The 26,018-nt window shown below is 49.1% G+C and overlaps 1 long non-coding RNA gene across 9 annotated transcripts in view; it reads left to right on the top strand.

The window, feature by feature from the left end:
* The window catches only part of LOC309644262, a 198,106-nt gene extending 172,389 nt beyond the window's left edge, over nt 1–25,717 (top strand). The window contains exons 4-8 of one of the 9 annotated variants that reach the window (XR_014254311.1): nt 11,598–11,702; nt 11,945–12,860; nt 13,268–13,480; nt 17,831–17,963; nt 18,441–25,717. This is a non-coding gene — a long non-coding RNA (uncharacterized lncRNA). Of the gene's footprint in view, nt 1–11,597; nt 11,703–11,944; nt 12,861–13,267; nt 13,481–13,634; nt 13,774–17,830; nt 17,964–18,440 lie in introns of those variants that run through there. The other 8 variants (XR_014254313.1, XR_014254317.1, XR_014254318.1 and 5 more) reach the window with 8 other exon arrangements.
* The last annotated feature ends 301 nt before the right edge of the window (nt 25,718–26,018 follow it).

The raw sequence follows: 26,018 nt of genomic DNA, 5'->3' as shown, positions 1-26,018 counted from the left end.
ACTAATAGACTTTTGGTTTTTTTACACTTTTGATTATCATGAATAATCTTGGTATGAACGTTCATGAACACATTTTTATGTGAACGTATATTTTCAGTTTTCTTGGGTATATACCTAGGAGTGGAATTGCTAGGCCATAATGTAATCCTGTGTTTAACTTATTCAGGAAATGTCAAACTGTTTTCCAAAGTGGCTGCACCATTTTACATTCCCACCAGTAATATATGAGGGTTCCAGATTTTCCACGTTCTCTCCAGCACTTACTATCTGCCTTTTTTTATATATAGCCATCCTAGTGGTTGTGGAGCAGTATCTCATTGTGGCTTTTATTTGAATTTCTTTGTTGGCTAATGATGTTGGGCTCTTTTCATGTGTTTATTGGTCATTTGTATATCTTCTTTGAAGAAATGTCTATTCAAATTCTGTGCCCATTTTTCAAATTAGGTTATGTGTCTCCTTATTGTTGAGTTACAAGAGTTCTATATATATTCTGAATTCAAATTCCTTATCAGATATAGAATTTGCCAGTATTTTCTTCCATTTTGGGGGTTGTCTTTTAAGTTTCTTGATGGTGTTTTTGGAAGCACAAGGGATTTTAATTTAGATGAAATCTGATTTATCTATTTTTTCCCTTTTCTCTTGTGCTTTGGGTGTCATACATTAAAAAGCCAATGTTTAATCCAAGATCATGCAGTTTTATAGTATTCTTTCTTACATTTAGGTCTATAATCAACTTTGAGTTAATTTTTATATGTGGTGTGAAGTAGGGATCTGATTACATTCTTTTGAATAGGGAGATCTAGTTGTCCCGGGACCATTTGTTGAAAAAGACTATTTTTTCACCATGTGTCAAAGTCTCCATGTCCAGAGTCTCAATTCTGTTCCATCGACTTATGTGTCTATTCTTATGCCAGTACCACGCTGTGTTGATTAATATAGTTTTGTGTTTTTTTTTTAATTATTTGCTTTATTTATTTATTTTTTAAATTTTATTTATTTATTTATTTATCTACTTATTTATGGCTGTGTTGGGTCTTCGTTCCTGTGCGAGGGCTTTCTCCAGTTGCGGCAAGCGGGGGCCACTCCTCATCGCGGTGCACGGGCCTCTCACTATCGCGGCCTCTCTTGTTGCGGAGCACAGGCTCCAGACGCGCAGGCTCAGCAATCGTGGCTCACGGGCCTAGTCGCTCCGCGGCATGTGGGATCCTCCCAGACCAGGGCTCGAACCCGTGTCCCCTGCATTGGCAGGCAGATTCTCAACCACTGCGCCACCAGGGAAGCCCTTAATATAGTTTTGCAGTAAGTTTTGAAATAGGGTAGTGTGAGTCTTCCAACTTTGTTCTTCTTTTTCAAGACTGTCTTGGCTAAGCTGGACCAAGCATATGCAATGCTTGCAATTTTTTATGAATCTTAAGATACATTTTCAATTTCTGCAAAGAAGGCAGCTGGAATTTTAATAGGAATTTCATTGAGTCTGTATGTCATTTGGGGAAATATTACCATCTTAACAATATTGCATTCTAATCCATGGACACAGGATGACTTTCCATTTATTTAGTTTCTCTTCAATTTATTTTAATGATGTTTTATAGTTTTCAATGTATAAGCCTTGTTCGATTTATTCCTATTTAATCCTTTTCTATATGATGGTAAATTGAATTATTTTTTGTATTTAACTTTTTAATGTTATGCTAAGTTTTTGAGGGAAAGTCATTGGCAAAAGTCTACAAGGCTGGCCAGTACAACTCTAGAATGGCTTAACTCCTAAAGCAAGCTGTGAGCTCCCAAACCTGCACCAGCAGGAAACTGGCTGTGAACACTGCACCGTCACCACCCAGAAGGGTATATTCTCCAATGCCCTTTTCAGATGTGGCCCTGGAGGACAACAGGTAGACAAAGAAGTACTGCCCAGAAGGCAGAGCCAAGAGCCACAGAGAATGTTTTCAGGTACTCGATACCAAAGAACATTCTCCTTTCTGAGATAGGGAACCTTTGGAATTCCTGCCCAGTGGGATCTGTTAATTGTTATGTTCCTGCTATGTGTTTTCTATTTTTCCCTCTCCAAATGGCAGATTAATTGTGGTTATCCTGTTCTACCTTGTATAGCATATGTATATGTGTTGCTGGTTGGTAAAGGGGAGCAAATAGATAACTTGGTTTTTAGTTTGTATGTCACCAGACCAACATCTGAACTTCATATAAAGATCTGACAATTGTCAGGAAGGCCTGAGCTCTGAGCTGGTTGCAGTAATGGATGAAACCTTGCGGGTCTGGGCTTGGGAAGGGGATTAGCATGTTGCATGTGTGAGAAGAGAGCGTGCATTTATTTGGGCGGTCAAAGGTGCAGAGGGTGGTAGAGATCGCCAGCTTTCCCTCAATAGCCATTCTCCTCTTCTTCAATAGTGATGGAATCTTTAAGTGGACACATTGCTGCCCAACGAAAGACCATATTTCTTAAGTTCCTTTGCAACTAGGTGTATGTTTTGACCAAGTCTGAGGGCAATACCTTGTGATTGGACATGTATGCAACTTCCAGGCCGTGTCCTTCAAAGGAAGTAGCTTTATCTCCTCCTTCCTCTTTTCCCCTTTCCTTCTGGCTGGGAGGTTGAAGTGCTGGCAAGGGCTGGGGCATCCATCTTGGAGAGAAGCTGCAAGTTAAGGATGGCAGAGCAACAGATAGAAGAAGTTACCATATCACCCCTACACTGCCTTCCTAGGCTTTTCATGTGAGAGTCAACTTCTACCTTTGATACAGTCTTTGGGGATTTCTCTGTTACAGCAGCCTAACGTTATCCTAACTAATACAGAAAGTTTATCTGTTTTTCCCTTTTTTTATCCGGCTGCGCCGCATGACTTGCGGGATCTCAGTTCCCCGACCAGGGTTTGAACCCGGGCCACGGCAGAGAAAGTGCCAGATCCTAACCACTGGACCACCAGGGAATTCCCAGTTTATTTGTTTTTAAGATGGGAGAGACTAGAGCATGTTGTATGCTCGTGGAAATAACCCATTAAGGAGGGAGAGATTGATGAGGAAAGAGAGTGGGGAGAGAGCCGAAGGAAAAAAGCCCTTGAGAAGATGAGGAGGAATGGGATTCAGGGAATAAGAGATGGAATTTTTCTTTCACTGAAGAAACTGGGACACTTCTTCCATTGTAATGAGGCAGACACGGGGATATCTGTGAATTTAGTGGTGGGAAGATGAGGGAGGTTCAATATAATTGCAAGAGAGTAGTGCCATGATAACCCATGGAATCTTGATTTCATTGGACTCCTCCACACATCCTTTGTTCCCTGACGCACTCATCGTTGATCCACTCGTGCTATATTTTTAATTAGTTATTTGTAATGATTAAATAGGCTCCTGCAAAACCACCACCCAAACCAAAGCCTTGCCAATGACCCACATCTTTCCATATGATTCCTCCTCGCCATCCCAACCCCCTACCTCCCCCAACCCACAGTAACTATCATCCTGAAGTCTGTGTACCACATTCCCTTGATATCCTTTTTATATAGTTTTATTGCATCTACATATATTTCCAAAAATTATATATTTTATATTAATTGTTTTTAACCTCATTAAAAGGGTATCGTTCTCCATGCAATCTTTGGGGACTTACATTTTTTACCTAATTGTATATGGCTAAGATTTATTTATTTACTTTGTATATGGCTAAGATTTATTTATTTACTTTGTATATGGCTAAGATTTATTTATTTACTTTGCTGTGGCTCATTTATTTAACCTGCTTTGTGATAGTCCATTGTGTGAATATCCCACAGTTTATTCATCCACAAACCATGGACTCTAAACTGGGAGAGGAGAGAAGTGAAGGCAGGAGGGAGCTGATGGATAGAGAGAAAGTGAAGGAATCTGTGGACTGGAGAGTTCTATGAGGCCAGAGAGCTGTGGCAGGGCCACCTGGGCCAGGGAGCAGAAAGGCTTGGAGGCAATGGATGGATGGATGGATAGTGGAAGGTGAGAAGTTCTGATTTCAGAAGTAAGGCTTTGGGTGGCCATAAGGTCTTCAGGGCTAAATGTGGCAATGGATAGCTAAGGCGGGAATTATTGGAGATGTAGGTGATGGAAGCAAGAGGTCAGAGTGTGGATATAGGTCATTCTATTTGTCTAGGATAGTGGCAGGAGGGGGTATGGGAGAAGATGAGGAGGCTGGAACGTGGGTCTTCAGTGGGGGAGGGAGCAAGCCTGGGAGGCTGGGAGATGACAGGGCTGAGGAGCAAGCCTGGGAGGCTGGGAGATGACAGGGCTGACAGGCTGAGGATGGCATAGCTGGAAGCAGCAGTGTCAATGGTTCAGGGCTTTACAAGAGGATGGGAGTGATGGGCTGGAAGTGACCATGAGGAATAAAAAGGACAAGCTCCACCTTTTAACCCTGAGGTGCAGAGAATGTGAGGCTAAATATCCTCCACCTGAGAGGGCTGCTGGGAGGTGGTGGCTCAGGGCCAGGAGGAGGAGGACGCATTCCAAGAAGAGGCTGAAGATCTAGGAGAGAGCGCTGCCTGTGGTGCAGGAGCGCCAGGGCGCATCGTGTGAGAGCAGAGGGAGGGCCGATGGCAGGGGAGGGCAGGCAAGCATATCAGGGCTCAGCCGAGGCAGGCGAGGAAGCCGTGCTGTGGTGGGAGGGGAGGCCAGCCTTGGCTCTCTCTCGCCAGCTAGGAGCGCTGCGTGCTCCTTGCTGTGGCACGTGCGTGGAAAGGTCATCACTCAGCATCTTGCTTCCACGCCATTGTGTCATCAGCCCTGTTTGTCTCTCAGGGTTGATGTACCTCATGGGAAGGGGAGCCAGGAAGTCAGTACTCTTCCCTTAGATCCAGTGCTGGGGTCAGGGGAAACCAGTGCAGAGAACTGCCTCGGTTAGAGAGGTGGGGCTGGAGGTCTTGCCTCCATCTCTAAGGAGATCCAGGGGTGCAGCCTGGACACCTGATGTCACCTTCCTGTTGGTTCAGGTGGGGCCTGCTGGCTCCTATGGCCCTGGGATAGTCCAACTTACCCTATGAGAAGTCTTCAGACCCCAGTCTGAGGGTAGAGACACCGTCTTGGCTCTTAGGGAGGCCGCTCTGCGGGAGGATGATCAGAGGGAAAGAAGAAGAGGTGAAGCCAGCCACTTGGGAGCCAAGGACGGCTCTCAGAAAGACGCGGGCCTGCCCACCATTGTTCCTCAACACAATCAGTACAGAAAGAAAGGAAGAGCCCAGCCCAGCTCAGCCTGTGTTTCTGTGGTCTGAGGCAAGTTTTCCTTCTGGATTTCCCACCTAGGATTAACTCAATTATCCTTCTTAAACCATGAAAGCTTGGAATGAGGGTCTGGGATCGTTAGACTCAAAGCCCCTGGATTATTTTCTGTGCCTCATCTCCTACACTGACCTCAGATATGACCTAGCCACTGCCTCTCCCCCATCCCAGAAACCCAGCCCCTACCCCGCTGGTGCTTTATCTTCCCTCCCTCAGGACCATGGGCCTCGAAGATCTGAGTAGAAGCCCGAGGTCGGAACACTCCCAGGTGGCAGCAGAAGAGGCAGGAATCAGCAGTTTCTCCTGAGTCCTCCACTGCTCGGCTCTCAGTAACTCTGTGCTCCAAGTTTCCTGCCTCAGAGGCAGATGGGCCATCTGTGTGCTGCCCTTACCCTAGAGAGAGGGGCACAGCTAGTATCCCGGGGGCAGGGCCTGGGCTTTATACTTCTCCGTGGCTCCAGCACTCAGGAGTCCCGGTCTGATGAGGGAGCATGGCCTCCACTCTATAGGAGCCCTGGGCTGACACAGAGTCTGGTCTAACCCACATACAAAACACTTTGGAACATGCCCAGTGAGATGGAGTCAGGGTGTAGGGAGAAATGAAAATAACTTCTCAGGTTAGAGAGAACAGATCTGCCTCTGCGATGTGTCTGGTCACACTCCCAGCAAACGATAGGTTGGTTACTGGGAGGACTTTTCTGGATTTGGATGGAGGTATATATACATGGTCAGAGAACAAATTCTGTCCTGGATACAAGAGATGGCATTTTCAGCCCACAGCAGTGGGTACCAAGAGAAGGTCCCAAGATGTATTACTTAGGATATAGACTTGGCTGATGTAACAGAGACCCAAAATAAGAGTGGCTTAAACAAGAGAGATGTCTGTGTAACAGTCCAGGCATAAACAGTTTGGGGCCACAATGGTTTCAGGGACTCAGACTTCTTCTGACTGACTTGTTACTCTGTCATCTCTGTGGTCTTGTTCTCACCCATAGGATCCAAAGTGGTTCACCATCACATAGGCTTCCAGACTGCACAAAGTGGGGGAAAGAGGGCCAAGAGTATGCTCCCCATCTGGAAGTTTCACACCTGGTTGTGCTCACATCCCATTGTCCAGAACTCTTAGCAGCCTGAGCATCCTTAGCTGCAAGGGAGCCTGGGAAATGTAGTTTTTATTCCAGGCAGCCATGTATCCCAGTAAGCACCTTTTGTTCTGTTAGAGAAAAGGGGAAATTGTTATCAGGGGAACAACTAGCAGTTCTGCCTCAAGAGACCCCAAGTACACAGCAAGGAGGTTCTTGTATTGTATGTGTCTGTTCAGTACCTCATTCCCACAGGGTTGGGCAAGTGACTCAGTCTGGGAAAACCACAGTAATGCATCCCTCTGGCCACAGCAATTGGTCCAGAACTGAGCACATGACTCAAGGCGAGCCAATCAGAGTTCTTCCTCAGGACTTTTCCCTAACCAAGTGGCAGATGGTATAATTTTCTTTCTGGTCATAAACCCTGAACTGACCATGGTCGTTTTCCCTGCCAAGGCAGGGCAAAGCCTGTCTGCAGAAGATAGGATGACACCAGCCTCTGAGAGATGCAGAGAGGGAGTCCCAGCAGGGTGAGCTCCATTCTTGCCCTGATTGATCCAGTTAGTCAATGCCCCCTTTTCACCAAGTTGATTCAAGCTGAGTTTTGGCCATTTGCAACCCAGAGTCCTGACTTACACAGTACTGAAAGTGACGTTTTCTCTGGGGGATTTGGGGGTGGGAGAGAGGGGACACAGATGAGATTGAAAACCTGGATGGAAATAAAGTGGGCTCCAGCCAAGATGCATCTGTCTCCTGCACATTTGCCCTGAGGCATCCTAAAGTTCTCACACAGCATCTCACTGTAGAGAACGTTCAGTTTCTTTGCATTTTTCCAGTCAGTCCTGTTTCCTGCAAGGCAGCTCCCCTCACAGGCCTGTTGTAGCCGGCCCAGCTGTGAGGAGGGGGCCTGAGGATCAGCCACCCTCACAAAGGGCTCATTCTCAGCTTTTCTGGGGCTGTTATCAGCCAAACCTAAACTCTGAATCACCTGCATCCGTGGGCAGCCCTGTAGGTGGGGTGGCTTGCTTCCCCTCTGGGCTTCCCTGTGTCAGGACCTGTGAGTGGAGGCGGACTTTCAATAAAGGTTCATGGTCTTCTGCCCCCTCACGCTATCAAGGTTCTGTCCAAGACCTTCCTGAGCCCCATCTTCCTCATCTCTTCACTCACCTGCCGTCCTGGGCCCCCATCCCTCTGGGCACCATCCATCCCCATGCCACGTAGTATACCAACATAAAGCCCTCAGGGGAGATGGGATGGGAGCTGGAGAAGGAAGGGAATGTGCATAAGCGTTCTCTCTCCAACTCAGTCGAAGGGGGATGGAATCTGAGAATGTCCTGTGCTTCCAAATCTGTGACTCCCCCAGTCCCCTGGGACCTCCTGAGTCCCCTCTACCTGCCATGACTGCAACCAAGCTGTCCTGGGCCTGTGGTGTCACCTCGTGGCCAGCCTTGGAACAGTCCAGCTTCCACCTCCTTTTGTTTCTTTTGAGATTGGAAGGATGGGGTCACATATGTACCATAATTTCCCTTTTCTTTCTGTTTTTGTTCTTTGTTTTTTACCACAATCAGTTCAGTTCAGCTCATTCTTCCTCGGGCCTTTTTTTTTTTTAGCTTGTGGGATCTTAGTTCCAAGACCAGGGATTGAACCCAGGCCCTCAGCAGTGAGAGCGTGGAATCCTAACCACTGGACTGCCAGGGAATTCCCCTCAGGGCATCTTTAAAACCCACATTACACACCCTTGAATCCACTTCCTTCATCTCCTTTCTAACAACCCGACCCCAGTTACCTCATGAGTTCCTTTCCCCAGTTTATTCTTTCAACCCAAACAATCCTGGCTGACTGCGTGTCAGGATAGAGCCAGGACTGCCCCGTGTCAAAAAAAAAAAGGCAGACTGAACGCCAGAAAGATTCATCAGAATGTTGAAGAACAAAAGCTTTCCGCCTCTAAAGCACTTGAAAACACCTCAAAGTTTCCTTCAGAGTGTCCCACCCATCGCCTCATACTCCTGTTAAGAAACCTGCTTTCCCTCAAGCACCAGCTTTCAAGAAAAAATAAACAATTTTCTACCCCCACATTGTTATTTTCCATTTCTACCTGTAGGTCTTGAAACAGTAGGGTTTTTCTTTTTTCCCCTGTGTGGGTGTGTGGCAGCCCAGCTTTGTGATGCGTTAAATGAGCATTTATGGCTCAACCTGGAAAACTGAGCCCCATTCATAACGCTGAGTCCTCGATTTTCTCTTGGCTCATTGTCTGGAACCCTAGTCCACTTCCCAGAAACCAAGTTTTGAAATGTTACTCACTGGCAAGCGGGGACTGCCTGATGGTAGACATTTAAGATAAGGAGATACTTTCCTCCGGGGCAAGATAGCAGCTGCCTTTTGTTGTTTTAAACAGGATAATGTATAAGAGCTATCTGACTTCCCAAGAAATGGAAATCTTGACGCCTGCTAGAAGCCTTGAGGTTTGCAGGATGGGCTGGGCCAGTGGGCTAAGGTTGGGGGGAAAGGGTGTGGTGAAGAACTAAGTGATGCCGTAGACCCAAGGACCAGGCAGAGAGGATTCGAGAAGGGCTAGGCTGAGTGGAGGGGGCTGCAGAGAAGTCTTCGGGCCAAGCGCTGGAGAGACAGACCCGACTAACATTTATTAATCACCTTCCACGTGTCAGGAAGGGCCCAATTGGGAAGCATGTGGGTCCCCCAAGCAGGCTAATCATTTTATGTCCCATCAAACTGGTATTCCTTTACTATCAGTTCAGCTTTAATATAGTGGAACTGATCTCTGCTTGGAGAAAGGGGGGAGTGGGCAGAGGAGGGGACCCCTGCTGCATACTCCATCTCCTCTGAGCAGTTCAGCTCTGACGCTGAACTTGCATGCTGCAATTAGACACACAAAAACTCTCTAGAGACCTTGCCCCGCCCTCCTTACGGAACAGCTTAGAGACCAACTATCGTTATTCTGGCCTCTTCTTTTGGGGTCCCCCCACCACCCCATTGCAAGTAGCTTATTAAAGAAGAATGTCCAACTGACCCTTAAAAGAGTTCCAGACGTGGTTTTTTCATCTCCTTATATGTCCAGTGATGACTGAGTACCTCCTAAAGACGGCACCCTAGCCAGCTGCCTGGCTGGCTCACCCCTTACACCAGCTCTGGTCCTGGGCACTGAGAATGTTCTCACCCTGCCACCACCTAAGTAACATGATCTCCATTCTACCTGGTGAAGCTGAGGCTGAGGGCAGTTAGGTTAGCTGCCCAAGAGGCCCATAGCTGGTGAGTAAATCCCACCTTTGGGCTGAGATCTGAATTCGGGTTCATCCATCTTATTCCAAAGCCCAGATCTTCTTCACTTCCTCCCTCTCCCCCAGGAGAAAATGGAAAGAAAAAGCTGTGGAGAGCAGGAGGGTGGTATCTATGAAGAAGTACAGGAGGTGGAGGTTTGAACAGGCAGCTGTAACAAGCAGAGTCAGAGACCCTGTGGGTGGCAAGGGGGCTGGGTGCCCAGCAGTGCCACTGCAAGGTGGCCCAGGTGGGGTGAGGGGAGTAGGGTGGAGTCAGCTTGGGCTCCTGGAGTGTGGGAGGGGAAAGCTGGCTCGTCCTGGAGAGAGGGGTGTGTGGTGCTGCCAGGCCAGGGCCCCTTCCTCGGCACGCAGCCGCGCTAGCAGTGGCCACTGAAAGGGCACGGTCGGCCTGGAGTCTGGCAAAATGAGGCTGGGGTCCAAGAGGAATCTTTGCGAGGGAAATCTCTCCTTCAGCCCCAGATTGGAGGCTGCAGAAAGTCATTTGGACCACGTGGGGGCAGGATGCTGAGGGCCCAGGGGCTGGCTCTGGTTGGTTCCCTTTCTCTCCTCATGCCCCTTCCCTCCAAACCCCACCCCCCCGTCCAGGCCAGCTCAGCTCCAGGGCCAAGGAGGGCCTGACAGCCTGTTCCTGGCCTCCCCAGCAGAGGGCTCCAGAGCAGAGCTCAGGAGGGTGGGTCGGGGAGGAAATCTCCACCTCCCTCCCTGCAGGGAGGTGTGGGAAGCACTGGACAGTCCTCTCTGCTCACAGGTGTCCAGGTGTCCATCTGCACAGGTGCTCTTTACTCGGGCATGGGTGTGTCTGTATGTGTGTGCACCCCTGTGGGTGTGTGCAAGTGTGTACGGTATCTGTGTATGTGGGCGTGTCGGTCTGCCCTGCTGAGGCACAACTGCCTGTTTTTAAGTGTGTTGGGTGGTGTCTATGCACATGTGTTTGCCCATTTTCTCTTTGCACACGCCAGCACTGCTTGTGTCCCTGTGTATGTTTGTGTGCATGCGGGTGCCTGTGTGACTCGTGCATAGGTGTCTATGCTTGGCCTTGTAAGGAGAGGGGAGAGAAATAAGTGACAGGGGGTGCTGTGGAATCTCAACATTCTCGGGGGCAGGGATGCGGGGCCCTCTGTCCCTCTGTACTGTCCCACGTCCACACACACTGACCCTGCCGGACCACCTCCTGCCCTGGCTCAACACAGCACCTGAGTTTGTTAGAACCCTGTTTACAGCAGGTGTAGCTGACGTCTATTTCCCAGGAAGCAAGTACTTCCAGAGCTGTGTGTGTGTGTGTGTGTTCTGGTTCCCTCTTTTGCAGCTTGAAAATGTTGTTCTCCTTGTTGGCAGTGGGGAGCAGAGCCCCAGAGAATGGGGGGAAGGTAGAGGGCTGGAGAAAACAGCAGGCCCGTGGCTGTCTCATCCATGGCGTGAAGGAAGGCAGTGGCTGAGGGGGAAGGTCTTGGCCCAGGAGCCTGGGGTCCTGGACAGGGCCCAGCTCTGCTACCAGCTGGAAGCCCTGGCTGGCGAGAAGCAGCCCCTCCCGGCCTCCTCGTGGTGGTCTGTGCTGGTGCTCAGCCAGGGCCGTTGGGGAAGGACAAGTGGGATACTCCCCTCACCCTGTATCATGTTGAAAAGACACTTGTCGAAGGGAACGGGGCAGAGCATGACACCCACCACACGATGGGAGGGTGTATTCATTTCCTATCGCTGCTGTAACAGATCACCACAAACTTAGTGGTTTAAAACACACAAATTCATTTTACATTACTGGAGGTCAGAAGTCCAAAATCAGCCTCACCAGGCTAAAGTCAAAGTACTGGCAATGCTGTGTTCTTTCTGGAGGCTGTATGGGAAACTCCATCTCCTTGCCTTTTCCAGATCCTAGAAGCCACCTGCATTCCTTGCCCTGTGGCCCCTTCGTCCATCATGCTGTCGCATCGCCTTTCCATTACTTTGACCTTCTTGCCTCCCTCTTAGGAGGAAGTCTTGTGATTACATTGGACCCTCCCAGATACTCCAGGACAATCTCCTCATCTCAAGATCCGTAACATGATCACATCAGCCGAGTCCTTTGCCTGTGAGGTAACATATTCATAGGTTCTGGGAATTAGGATGTGGCCATCTTGGGGGGTGGTGCATTATTCTATCTGCTAACTAGGGCAATCATAGATAAGCTGCCAAAAGGGGGTGACATTTTGTTTTCAATTAATTTTTATTGGAGTATAGTTGTTTTACAATGTTGTGTTAGTTTCCGCTGTTCAGCAAAGTGATTCAGCTATATGTATACATATTTCCCCTCTTTTTTGGATTTCCTTCCCATTTAGGTGAAAAGGGGGGTGACATTTTTTGTGGGGGGGGGCAGTGACATTCTTAATCCTGTCGCGGTTTCACTGAAGCATCGAGTGGGACCCTCACTCCTGCCGAGGAGCCGTCTGGTCCTGACGTCTTGTTTGGGGGACTGAGCCCCAGGAACCAGGGTACGCTGGCTGGGTTAAGGGCCTTTCCATTCTGCCTGCCCTCTCAGCAGCCCCTGGCCAGGCACCAGCTATGACCTCAGTTCAGACTGGCCCCTTGGTTGCCTGAGCGCCGCCCCCCGCCCCCTCCCCAGCCTGCTCCAGATCCAGTCTCTGGCCTCGTCCACATTCCCAGAGCGCTCCTCACGACTTGGTTCCTTCTCTGTCATGGCCCCCACTACCTGCCCCAGAGGCACTCTGGGCTCCAGCCTGCCGGCTCAGGCCCAGCCGCCACCCAGCCCTCTCCACACGTGTGAAAACCACATGCATGGGCTCTCTCCAGCTCTCCAGAGAAAAGTCCAACTGCAAGACCCGGAGTTGAAGAAGGGGAACGCGCACAATTGTACAGGCCAGTGCTGGGGGGGGTCCGATGGGATGATGGGCCTCCCGGATGCTTTATAAGGCCAAACTCCCCAGCACAGTCAGCACCACATCTGGAATTAAGCTGGAAATTCCAATTGCTCTCTGCTGCTGAAAAAAAATGTGTCAAATTTTCCCAGAGATTTTGTGGAAATGGGAAGCCCTGTGGGGATGGGGGTAGGGGTGGAACGCCCACTCCACAGGACCCCAGAGCTTTGGGGAAATCCAGATGTCACAATGTGTCCACAGTCCTTGGCTGATGGCCCCCCCAGCCTCCCTCAGCTGTGCTCCCTGCCCTGTGAAAATTAAAGATGCCTGGAGCAGGAGGGTTATTTTGCTTCTCCCCAGGACCCACAAGTCCGTCCAGGTATGTGCATGTGAAACTGTGACTTCTTTGATAGGGATTGAGTTATTTTTTTCCTGGAGAGAAAAATGTTGACATGGCTTTGGTGGATCGTCTACCCAGAAATTCCCGATGCATGAAGGCATGCTCTTCCCTTCGCTCTAACACACAGGCACGTGCACACACCTCCCACAGGCCCGTATCTCACCAACCATGTTGTCTGGGGCCCTTCAGGGCCTCACCTGCACTTCTAGCCCAACCCCAAGCAGTGTGGGACAGGGATTCCATAGAGCTGGGCCTGCAGGTCCAGAAGAGGCTCAACTGCTTGCTAGTTCTCTATGTCTAGGCTAGTGGATGAGTTTCTTGTTGCTGCTGTAACAAATCACCACAAGCCAAGTGACTTAAAACAATGCAAATTTATTCTCTTACAGTTCTGGAAGTCAGAAGTCCAAAATCAGCCTCACTGGTGTTGATGCCACAGTTTGGTCATGTGCTGCCCTACCTCCTAAGGCGGTGCCCAGGGTTCACATTATCCTTTCCATGGCAGAGATGCTAAGAGAAAGATCTGGATCTGAGTTTCAGCTCTGCCTCTTCTGAGCCATGTGACCTTTTTGAGCTCCCATGTCCTCATCAGCAAAATGGAGGTAATCATTGGCCATACCTTTGTTTTGATGACTAAATAAGATAATGTCCTATTTAACTGAAATTTGCAATTCTCTGGCACATAGATATGCCTCTGAACGGTGACTCTAAATATTTTCTCTCAACCGGGACCCCACCATTCCCTCTTCATTCTAGGGGCTCAAACTTCTGGAACCAGGAAAGCAGTCTGATAAAACTGAATCACACCGATTCCAGCCTCAGCCCTCCTCAAAGAGATTCTCATTCATTAGGTCTGGGATGGGTTCCCAAACTCACTACTTTTTTTTTTATAAATTTATTTATTTATTTTTGGCTGTGTTGGGTCTTCGTTGCTGTGCGAGGGCTTTCTCTAGTTGCGGCGAGCGGGGGCCACTCTTCATCGCGGTGCGCGGGCCTCTCACCATCGCGGCCTCTCTTGTTGCGGAGCACAGGCTCCAGACGCGCAGGCTCAGTAGTTGTGGCTCACGGGCCTAGTTGCTCCGCGGCAAGTGGGATCTTCCCAGACCAGGGCTCGAACCCATGTCCCCTGCATTAGCAGGCAGATTCTCAACCACTGCGCCACCAGTGAAGCCCCCCCAAACTCACTAATTTTATTAATCTTTATTTTTTAATAAACATCCTGGGTGATCCTGATGTTTATCTAGGTTGGGGAGCTACTGGAATAAGTGACGATGGGGTTTTATTTTAATAAAGGCCAACTTGTGCCCTCAAAAATGGGGGTTTAGCTGAGAGGTACCTTCCCACGGCCCCTGGAACCACAGCAAGGAGGACCGTCTCACGCCCCACGGGCAGGGTGGCATTCCTCCAGAGCAGCTCTGTGGGAAGGGGTGGGGACCACACCAGCTGTGTCCCCTCCTGCAGCTGTTTCAGTGCCATGGCCCCGTGGAGACCACTGTGAAATTCATTCTCCTCATCTTCCAAAGCTGGGCCAGGTGGCGACTGGCTGGAGTGGCTGATCCCACCCGACAAGAGGCTCTGCGGCCCAAGGAAATATACCCACCCACCTCCACTCAGCACAGGGCTCCCCCAAATCCTATGTTCCTGGGCCATCAAGTGCTTTTTGTCCCAAATCAATTCATGCCCTCTCACGGGAAAACTTTACTCAGGAAGCACCCAGCTCTTGCATTTCTGCAGGTTCACTCAGGACTGTTTGGCTCTGGAAATTGGTTGTGGCTAGATTCTACTCCAACCCGGGGACGCCTGAGGCCTGGGACAGAGCTAGCTGCTCTGGGAAAATGCAAAGAAAGCTGCACATTCCCCTCATCCCTGAGAATGGCAGCGGGTGGGAGCTTTCCCTGCAGCTGGGAACTCAGCCTTTTTACTAGCTGCACAGAGGTGCAGAAGCAGGGGTTTGGCTGAGGAGGAGGGAAAGGCCCAGAATGATAGCACTGTCCTCTGCCAAGGACACAGGACTGTTGACGTGGGAGAGATGGGCGCAGCCTCTGGATCAAGTCCACAGTGAGGAGGAAATGGGTTTCACTGAAAAACAAAGTTGAAAAACAGTTTACTGAAGGGAAGAGAAAGAGGAAAGGGGGCGGGGGGGGAAACCACCTCAAACTGTCTGATCATCAAAATCACCTAGTTGGTTTAAAAATACAGCTTCCAAAACCCGTTCCAAGTCAATAAAATATTCTTGGTAGCTCTGGGTTTCTTTTCCTTGTGGTTTAAAAATGTAGATCCCTTGTCACTTGTATCTCACTAAAGCTGGGGAAAAAAATTAAGCTACATATAAAATCAGTTGGAGAATGAAAACCAGTTGCATAACAAGAAAAATTTTTCAGAAGGTATTGAGTGGACGTGGAAGTTGAGGAACGTGAATTAAATCATCACCTTTCTAAGCTGGACATCAATATCTGAACTTGGAAAATTAATAGTATAATCAGCTTTTTTTTTTTTTTATTAAGGAGAACCTGCCATTGGAAATAAAATGAGAATCAATCTTTTCAAAATGCAGATTTCAAAAAAAAAAAAAATGCAGATTTCAGCTCATGGAGCTTGGAAGACCCCTGGGTGGGTGGGTATCCTGAGTGAGGGGAAGCAGTTGATTCCTCATGGGTTATGTTTCTAATTTTCCCATTAGGCTTTGGGAAGGAGGGAGAGAAGGAGACACAACAGGATGGGGAAAAAAAAAAAAAAAAAATCCTAAAAGCCACTTCTCTCCAACCAGGCTGGGTCTTTGTCTGGATGACTCTGTCCCATCCCTCCTTCCCTTCTCACTCGTTTTCCAGTGAATTGTCTCCACTCACCTTCGCCATTCCCTCTTCGCCCCTGCCACCTGAATAGTGGAAGACTGAATAATGCCTCCTGCTGCAAAATGTCCATGTCCCAATCCCTGGAATCTGTCCCTGTTACCTTATGTAGGACTTTGCCTGTGTGATTAAATGAACGACCTTGAGATGGGGAGATTATCTTGGGTTATTAGGGTTGCTCTAATGTAATCGCAAGGATCCTTTAAGAGGGAGGCAGGAGATCAAAGAGCAGAAGACGATGGGGATGACAGAAGCAGAGATTAGAGTGATGCCCTTTGAAGATGGAGGAAGGGGCCACAAGCCAAGGAATAGAGGCGGCCACGAGAGGCTGAAGAGGCGAGGAGATGGGCTCTCCCCTGGAGCCTACGTAAGGAGCCAGCCCTCTGGCACCTTGACTTTAGCCCAGTGAGACTGATTTTGGATTTTGGACCGCTAGAACTGGAAGAGAATAAAGTTGTACTATTTAAGTCATTCAGTTTGTGGTGATTTGTTACACAGCAATAAGAAAGTCGTACACCTCCTGACCTCTGCCCTGTCCACCCCTCCACTGAGCCCTCACCGAGGTCTCCAGGGACCAAACTCTTGCCAACCCTTGGGCCCTTCTCAGCACTTCTCTCTCTTGCTCTTGGCAATGTTTGACATTTTCCACATTGCTCTTTCGTAAATCTTGTGTCAGCCCACTGCCCTGGTGGTCCTCCTGCCTCTTGGGTCCTCTTCCTCAGGCCCGTCCTAGTGCTCTCCTTCCCCACTTCCAACATGGCCATGTACCCCAGGGTTCTCTTCTCAATCCACTTGTCTTCTTACTGTCTACTTTCTAGGGGTGCCACATCCCAGTGATAACCCTAAATCAAGGTCCTGTTCTCCACACCCTAATAGCCAATGGCTGAATGGCCCTCCTGTTTCCTCCTCAGTAAACAAGTATCTGAAGTGCATTTTCCACCTTCCCCACCTGTTTGAAATCTGGTTCACCTGTTCATTCCTCAAGGTCCAGCTCAAACGTCACTTTCTCCAGGAAGTCTTCCCTGTCATGCCATATGCTTGTTTTTTAAAAAAAAATTTTTTTTCATTTATAAACTTTATAATTGGGACTTCCCTGGCGGTGCAGTGGTTAGGACGCTGCAGTTCCACTGCAGGGGGCTCGGGTTCGATCCCTGTTCGGGGAACTAAGATCCTACACACCATGCAGTGCGCCCCCCCCCACCAAAAAAAACCCACTTTATTTTTTAGAGCAGTTTTAGGGTCACAGAAAAATTGAACAGAAAATACAGAAAGTTCCCGAGGAGCACTTATTTTTCATAGGCTATTGTGTGACCAGCTTTTATTGACATTAACTTATTTGTTTCACTTAACAAATCTATGTGGTAGAGATGCGTTTTCCCTTTCTTTCTTTCTTTCTTCCTTCCTTCCTTTCTTCCTTCCTTTCTTTTTCTTTCTTTTTCTTCCTTCCTTCCTTCCTTCCTTCCTTCCTTCCTTCCTTCCTTCCTTCCTTCCTTCCTTTCTTTCTTTCTTTTTCTCTTTCTTTCTTTCTCTCTCCCCCTCCCTCCCTCCCTTCCTTTCTCTCCCTCTCTTTCTTTCCTTCTTTCTTTCATCCAGGTTTTTTGAGGTATAATTGACAAGTAAAAATTGCATATATTTAAGGTGTACAACATGATGTTTTGATATACATACACACTGTGAAATGATTACCACAACCAAGCTAATTAACAATCTATTACTTCACATATTACCTTTTCTTCCTTTGTGGAAACAATTAAGAGCTATACTTTAGCAAATTTCAAGTATATAATATATTAACTATAGTCTAGTGCGATACATTAGATCTCCAGAATTTATTCATACTGCGTATCTGAAACTTTGAACCCTTTGATCAACATCTCCCCATTTCTACCACCTCCCAGCCCCTGGTAACCACCATTCTACTCTCTGGTTCTGTGAGCTGTACTTTTTAAGCTTCCACATGTAAATGAGATCATGCAGTATTTGTCTTTCTGGGTCTGGCTGATTTCACTTAGCATAATGTCCTCCAGGTTCATCCATGTTGTCCCAAATGACAGGATTTCCTTGCCATGTACTTGTTGACTGTGTCCATCTGTTGTCTCTCAGGGACTGTGAGACCCTTAGAAGCAGAGTTATGGCCTGATCAACCGTGGACACTCAGCACCCAGCACAGCGGGATGGCTGGAGCTCTAGAACATTCTCCCTCCCCACAGCCTTGGTATCAACACCTGACCAGGAGGTAGAACCCTACCCCAGCCCCTCTGCCATTCTCTTGTCTTCTGCCCCAGAGCAGGCTGCCACAGCAAGGTCCCCTTAACCTCAAAGTTTCATGACAACTGATGTCAAGTGTCCTGTATGGTACCTGAGGCCCAGAGGAAGCTCACAAATAGTACCCTCCCTCCTCTGACGGGGATGCTGCTAGCTCTGTGACGTCATTCCCTATATTCTCCACTTGTCACTCCATTCCAGCCATACTGGCTTCCTGACTTCTACTCAAGCATGCCAGTCTTGCTCCTGCCTCAGGACCTTTGCACTTGCTGTTCCCTTTGCCTCAGTGGTCTTCCTCCAGATACCCACAGGACTTGCTCCTTCCCTTCCTTCAGGCCTTTGCTCAAATATCAACCTAGAGAGGCCTTCCTGGATTACCCTATCTGTAAGTTACCCACCTCTCCATATCACTTCCCATCCACTTTACCCTGCTTTGTTTTCTTCACAGCTCTGAACACCATTGGCCATGTTTTGGGGTTTATTACCTGGTTCCCTCACTAGAATGTTGTTTCTTGAGGGCAGGAGCCCTGCCTCTTTGGGTCACCCCTCTTTCCTCAGTGATTGGTCCATAGTAGGCGCCGAGTAACTATTTGTGGAAAATGACAGGCGTGAGCCCATGCTCCTCACAGGACCTCTACCTTGGGTTGTACCAGGTCACTTTCCCATGGGACACACCCCTCTTTGCTTTGGCAACGCTGGGTGGTGGAGAGAGAACTAGAGTCGTGTCTTGGAGTCCCAGGTCCTGTCCCATCTTTCACACCTTGCCGGCCTCAGGCAGGCCTCTTTACCCTTCTGAGCCTTGGATGCCCCGTGTGAAGAAGAAGAGCGTGGTCCCTGCCCTGTATCCTCCCTGGATGGCCACAAGGATGGGCTGGAAGGAAACCTCCATAGAGGAGCTTCCGAGAGGGCTTGGTGCCCCACACCAGGGGCTGGGAGCCCCAGCGGGACCTGAACAAGTTGTGCACTGACCACCAAGCACAGCACAGCAACTGCCCCTCCCGACCTCCCTCTGCTCGGCTGGCCACAGCTCCCCCTGGACTCTGGGGCATTTCTGAGAAGTTGAGGGGGGGCAGCTGTGTGGTGGCAGGAAGGGCCAGGCCCAGCCCGGGAGCACTGGGGGCTGCTGGCTTCAGCCTCCAGCCAGGCTCCAAAAGGCAGTCACATAGGGTGGATGGAGGGGGTGCACCCGAACCCCTGGAACTTTCTATGGGTCTCAGAATGTGCAGCAAATATGGTAAAGCACTGCTCTGGGGTTCCCTGTTACTTTTGTTCTCATTCATACAATTTGATGAGTATGCGTTGATGGGAGACACCAAAAACTTTGCAGGCGTTCACATCCTTTGATGTGGTAATTCTATTTCTAGGAATTTATCCTAAAGAAATAACCAGAGATGTACGCAAAGGTGTGTGTATCAGGATGTTTGCTAAATTATTATTTATGATCACAACCAATTTGGGAATCGCTTAAATGTCTGATAATAGGAGATTGGTTTAATAATTAGTGTGCTATACAATGGGATACTACAAAGCCATTTAAAATTACATTTTTAAAGACTATTTTAATGACCCATGAAAATTCTTATGATGTAATTTATATGGGAAAAAATCAGAATTTTATATATGTGTGTGTGAATAATTTTATATCCATTTATAAAATCATGATTTTGTGTGCGTGTGTTTGTACGTAAACACACACCTACACACATTATCTCGATTTTATTTAAAAGTGTATGTGTGTGTAAATATGCCAATAATGCTTATCTCCATTTAGTGTAAAGATTATAGGGTATTTTTATTTTACTCTTTATACCTTTCTAAATTTTAAAATATTTTTTACGATGAACCTATGTTCATATCACAATTTTTAAATGCTATTGGTTTTTTTTGTTTGTTTGTTTGTTTTTGGCTGTGTTGGGTCTTCGTTGCTGCACATGGGCTTTTCTCTAATTGTGGCGAGCGGGAGCTACCCTTCATTGCGGTGCGCGGGCGTCTCATTGCAGTGGCTGCTCCTGTTGCAGAGCGCGGGCTTTAGGCGTGCAGGCTTCAGTAGTTGTGGCACATGGGCTCAGTAGCTGTGGCTCACGGGCTCAGTAGTTGTGGCTCGCAAGCTCAGTAGTTGAAGCGCACGGGCTTAGTTGCTCTGCAGCATGTGGGATCTTCCCAGACCAGGGATCAAACCCGTGTCCCCTGCATTGGCAGGTGGATTCTTAACCACTGTGCCACCAGGGAAGTCCCTATTAGTTTTTTTGGCCACATTTTTTTTTTATTGAAGTATAGTTGATTTACAATGCTGTGCCAATCTCTGCTGTACAACAAAGTAACTCAGTTATACACATTCTTTGCCTTTATGGTTTATCACAGGATATTGAACATAGTCCCCTGTGCTATACAGTAGGACCTTGTTGTTTGTCCATTCTAAATGTAATAGTTTGCATCTACTAACCCCAAGCTCCCAGTCCATCTCGCTCCCTCCCGCCTCCCCCTTGGCAACCACAAGTCTGATCTCTATGCCTGTGAGTTTATTTCTGTTTTGTAGATATGTTCATTTGTGCCATATTTTGGATTCCACATATAAGTGATATCATATGGTATTTGTCTTTCTCTTTCTGACTTACTTCATTTAGTTTGATAATCTCTAGTTGCATCCATGTTGCTGCAAATGGCATTATTTCGTTCTTTTTTATGGCTGAGTAATATTCCATTGTATATATGTACCACATCTTCTTTATCCATTCCTCTGTCGATGGACATTTAGGTTGTTTCCATGTCTTTGCTATTGTGAATAGTGCTGCTATGAACATAGGGGTGCATGTATCTTCTTAAATTATAGTTTCGTCCGAGTACATGCCCAGGAGTTGTATTGCTGGTTCATATGGTAATTCTATTTTTAGTTTTCTGAGGAACCTCCATACTGTTTTCCATAGTGGCTGCACCAACTTACATTCCCACTAACAGTGTAGGTGGGTCCCCTTTTCTCCACACCCTCTCCAGCTAAATACTATTAGTTTTTTTGATGGAGAAAAATAATTCACTGATTACCTATCACGGCTTCACTGGGGCAGAATGTGGATGGAGTGGTGTTAACAAAGGCTTGGGGATATCAAGCATGCATTTACCCTTTGGGTCTGGAAGTTTCTCAAGTCCCAAGAGTCTTTTGATGCTTGTGAGGTGTATGTCCTCTGCAATGAGTACTGTGGTTTAGTGGTGCCCTAGGATATTTTTATCAGGAGGCTGGACTGAAGTCTAGTGCCCTCTCCCAATATATCATGATGGGTCCCTCCTGAGAAGGGAGGTCATTCTCAAGAGCCAGTACCTGAGGAAGAATGGGTTTTTCAAAGTGGAAAGTGAACCTGGGAAGAAGATGCTAAAGATTAAGATGAGACAGAGGACTGGGTGTGTAGCCTGTCCCCTCATGGATCTTCACAGAGGATGGGCAGGACCTGGGTGCCTCTGGAGGGAGCCTGAACCCTCACTGAAGGAAGCCTGATTAGTTTTATAGTTCTTCTGGGTGCTGTGTTTCTGTTCCTATTGTCTCCCCGTAGGGCTTATTAACTCTACCTAGTATAATCATCACAGGTTTCTTAGCTGTGTTCTGCTTAAAGAAGCCAAAGACTGGGTTTCTAGCTATGCTTGTTTCTGAGAATGGAAAGGACAGTGGCATCCTGAGGGGCAAGCAGGGAGAGGCAGTGGGAATGAAGAGAGTGACCCAAAAGGGCGAGTGAGCAGAGGAAGATAGAGTTAGGGCTATTTGATCCAGCTGGCCCTCCTGCCTGGAAATTCTCCTTCCTGAGCCAAACCTTAGAAGTTCTGGTTTGTAAAATAATAACACTGATAATAATTTTTAAATCATTTTTGTACTCTGTGTATAAATAAATGCATGGCAATTCTAGAAAAAGATGCAAATTCAGATAACCAAAATCAAAATCAAAACAAGGGAAAAAGAAGAAATCTAAAATTACTCCTTATCTTACAACCTGTCAATGTTTTAGTGTCTATCCTTCCAACATTCTTAATGAATTGACAAATTTTATAAATCAGATTATTTTCTATATTTATCAGCTTTTTATTTTCCTGCTTACTATGCTTTAGGCTTATTTCTATGTTCTTCTACAGCATCATCTTTTAAAGGCTGCATTGTGTTTTATGTTCTGGATGGTTCATAATTTATTAAACAATCCCCTCTTATTGGATATTTAGGTTGTTTTCAATTTTTCAGGCTTACAAATAACAGTAAAGAGCAACTCTATAGCTAAGTCTTTACACATATGTGTATCCCCCAGAACAAATCTCAGGAGTAAACTCCCTCAATTAAAGGGTGCTAGGTTTTGTCTCCGTCCCTGAGCAGGCCCCAGGGAGGGCTGGGCGTTTCTGAGGTCTTGGCACTGAGCCTTGCGCCAAGCTCCAGGGCCCACCCAGCCCCCAAGTCTTCATGATCCATGTGGTCCAAACCATCCTCCTCCCTTCTCCCAAACTCACCCCCAGGCTGTGGGCTCACCTGAGAGAATGAAGTACACCTCCCAGCCAGACATGGGGCCGTTTGTCTTATGCTCTGGGATCCTGATGAGGTAAAATCTGGGCAGAGCACATTTCTTTATTTAATGTATTTCTGGGTGGGCAAGCCCCCGCCCTTGGAGATCGCCTTTCTCCAGATCGGGGTTAAGAGTTTACGGGGAGGAGGGGCAGGTCATGGCAGCCAGCTCACCCCATGAAGGCCAAAGGGGGTCCCACTTCCCCCTGTCCCAGGCCGACCCTAGCCCCAGTTCCAGCCTCCCAAGTCCTCCCTCCCAACCTGGGGCACAGGAAACATCAAGAGCCACTCATATAGCTGAGCTGGCAGCAAGGATTCTGCTCTTCAGAGACGGAGCTGGGTTCCGAGCGATGGGCCTCAGTCTCTCATGCCGTGAGAAGCAGAGTCTCCCTGACCCCTATTCCGGGCGCCGGATGCCTCTGCGAGGCCTCTCTGGCACTGGCTTCTGGAGCCCTGCTCAGGTTTCTGGCTTGTCTGAACCCATACGGCAATCCCCTCTCTGGGGCTTTATCCTTGTTTTAGGCTCAAACTCTGCCAGTTCCCCCTTGAGACCCCTCAAAGATCCAGGGTTCTCTTGTGCTCAGACAACCAGGATACCCCTCCTAATGCCACCTGCCACCTGTCCTGAAGGTCACAGCTTTGAGTCTCTGAGTTTGGTGTCTCTCCATGTAGTATGGGGAGCGTGCGGCTCCCGACCCCCATCAGATCACCCGGGGAACTCTGTAAATATGCAGGGTTCAAGACGTCTCCCCCAGAGACACAGACCTTGCAGGTCTGGAGAGGTGCCCTGGAACCCGTATCTTCACCAAGTGTGGTCCTCCTGGCTCTTTGCACAGAACTGGCTTCCTGTCCCTCATCTCGGCAGATGTGGGGGGACAGGGAATTTGGCCCCCAGGTCAAGCAGGACCAAGGCAGGGGAAGCAATGACAAACAGATGGGCTACAAGTCTGCTTCCTCAGGTAACCTAATTCAGGAGGTTTGGCAGCCAAAAGGGCTTCTGCTGGCCGGGGGACTTGGCCACGGGCAACCGGAGAGCCGCACAAAGCCATCCTCACAGGCTCTCTGGCCGTGAGTCCCCAGGTGCTTGCTTGCCCTGGATGCACAGGCACGCCTCTGTCAGCCGGGCCTGCAGGGGTTTGTGGCCGGGAGAACCAAAGCAGCCATCCTCAGCTCCTGTGGACACCTCCTCCAGAAGGCTCTGGAAACAGCACACCGGGTTTGAGGAGAAAGGGCCTCTGTGAGCCAGAGGTGAGTCTCTGCAGACAGAGGCCCACACACCTCCCTTCCTGTTCTAATACCACCCCCTGCCTGGGCACCGGGTCTCCTGTGTCAGCCCAGGGGACTCAGGGAGGCCAAGCCCCTTCAGGCTGCTGCCCCTCCCCCGCCCCGAGCAGGAAGGTGAACCTCCTTCTTTCTCTACCAGGGCCCCTTGGGACCCCCTAGGGCTGCGGTGGGTGGTGTGAGGAGCCAGAGGTCCCTGCGGGCAGTGGGGACCCCACAGATGGCCTGCTTGGTTCCAGCCATTCCTGATTTCTGGATTTTTGACAATTAAAGAAATTTATTAAACGTTCAACAAAACTCATTCTCTATTTGAGTTCATGGCAACTCCATGCCTTCAGTTGCTCGGGCCAAAACCTTGGAATTGTCCTTGAGTCTTTTCTCTTAGACTCCATGTTTAGTCCATCAAGAATCCTGTCAGCTGGATTCCAACATATTCCAGACCCCAGCCACCTCTCACCATTTCTGTTCTGGCATTTCTTGCCCAGATAATTTCAACACCCTTCTACGTGGTACCCCTGCTCCACAGAGCAGCCAGGGAACAAAGCTGGGTGGTGATGGGGGCTCTGCCACTGACCCCCATGTGTGTTCAGGACCCTCCTGTCCAGATTTGATTGCATCTTGGCTGGTCTTACCAAGAAAAACTGTTCATTAGTCATGGACAAATGAGATTCCTTTTATATCTTTACAAAATATCACAATGCCCCAAATTTTTCTTCAGATCTTACGTCCTAATTCAGGGTTTATGAAATCTACCATCCTCATAGGGACTTCTCTCTGGCTTGAGGACTTTGAGCCATGAGCCAAAGCAAGAAACTCAGCAATCCAGGGGCCTCTCCAAGATGCTGAGACCAGGGCCGTGGAGCCCCAAGACTGCAGGGCTCGGAATCTGCCGTGGGATGATTCCGCAACAGATGTGATGATGCAACAGCTGTGCATGAATGACATGGGAAAGCTGGGCCCCTTCGCCCTAAGGGACGCTTCCACCACACTGTCAGCAGGAGGGAGCTCCTCCTAGGAGCTTAAATCAGGACTCATCTTTCTGTGGGACCCAAGCCTCCATGTTGGGTGATGTGGGCAGAAACGGGTTTTTCCTGGGACTCTGGGGGGTGTGGATGTGTACCTGCATGTGATGACACACCCTGCCCTGCATCCCCTGCAGCTCCTCCAATCTGGAGGTGACAGTGACCAGGCTCAGCCTCTCCCCGCTGGCCTTCCTACCCCCAGCCCCACCTCTCTTCAAGGCCGAGCCCTGCAGCGGGCCTCAGAGGGCAGCTCTCCCAGGCTTGCTTTTGCTCAGCCTTGTTTTCTAAGCCACCGCCATTCGACTGGACTCCCTGGCTGTAGCTGAGTAGCCCCATATCAGGGGGCTCGGAGGAGCCTGGCCATCCTGCCCAAGTGAGGACTTGAGGCTCAGAGAGGAGGAAGCCCCCGAGCCCGCGTGGCCCAGCAGGTCCACGGTAGAAGGGGGATCAGAAGCCAGAACCGCTTTTCAGCACAAGCCAGGCCTGCTGGGAAAGGGGTCGGGCGAGGAAGGAAGGAAGAATGGGCAGCTCTCAGGCTGGGGTGCTGGAAGCAGCAGCTCTCCTCACCTCCGACTTAGCCCTGAGGGCTGCTCAGGTCCGCTCCCTGCCAGCCGTGCCCCCTCTGTCTTCATGAGCCCCCAGGGCCTGCCAGAGGCTTCCTGTTTCTGCTGCCTCGCGTCCATCCCCCTGCAGTTCCCTCCCTCTCTTGGCCGTGGCCTCTCTAGTCTCCAGGCAGGAGAACGAGCGCTGGAGGGGAGGGGAGGGTCTGTGCTGGACTCTGCCAGCCTCACTTCCAGCCAGTCAGCCTGCTCTCGCCTTGACAGACTTCCTAGAAGGCACCCCCCCGACCCTCCCCACCTCCACCCCGGCCCTGACTCAGCCCATAAATTACCTGGGGATGGTCGCTGACTCAGCCAGGAAGCCCGGAGCGCCCTCCTCCCCATCCCCAGGCCTCAACCCCACAGCTGGCTCTCATTCCAGAATGCTTGGTCTCCTCCCCTCAGGAAATTCCTGGAAAATATCAGGCTTCTTCGAGGGGAGATCTCCTGACCACAGCCGCAGCAGGGAAGGGAGCCACTGCAGCCTCATTCATCATCCTGTGGCCCCGGCCCTCCTCCCCCAGCTCCCCCAGCTTGTGTGTTTTTGTGGGGCTGAGCGTGGAGGTGTCGGTCTCTGTAAAGTGACAGGCACCTGG

This window comes from Balaenoptera physalus (assembly GCF_965194825.1).
Source record: "Balaenoptera physalus genome assembly, chromosome: 15".
Taxonomy (NCBI): Eukaryota; Metazoa; Chordata; class Mammalia; order Artiodactyla; family Balaenopteridae; genus Balaenoptera; species Balaenoptera physalus.
Note: the sequence above shows the minus strand (reverse complement) of the source record. Positions and strands in the feature narration are given on the sequence as shown.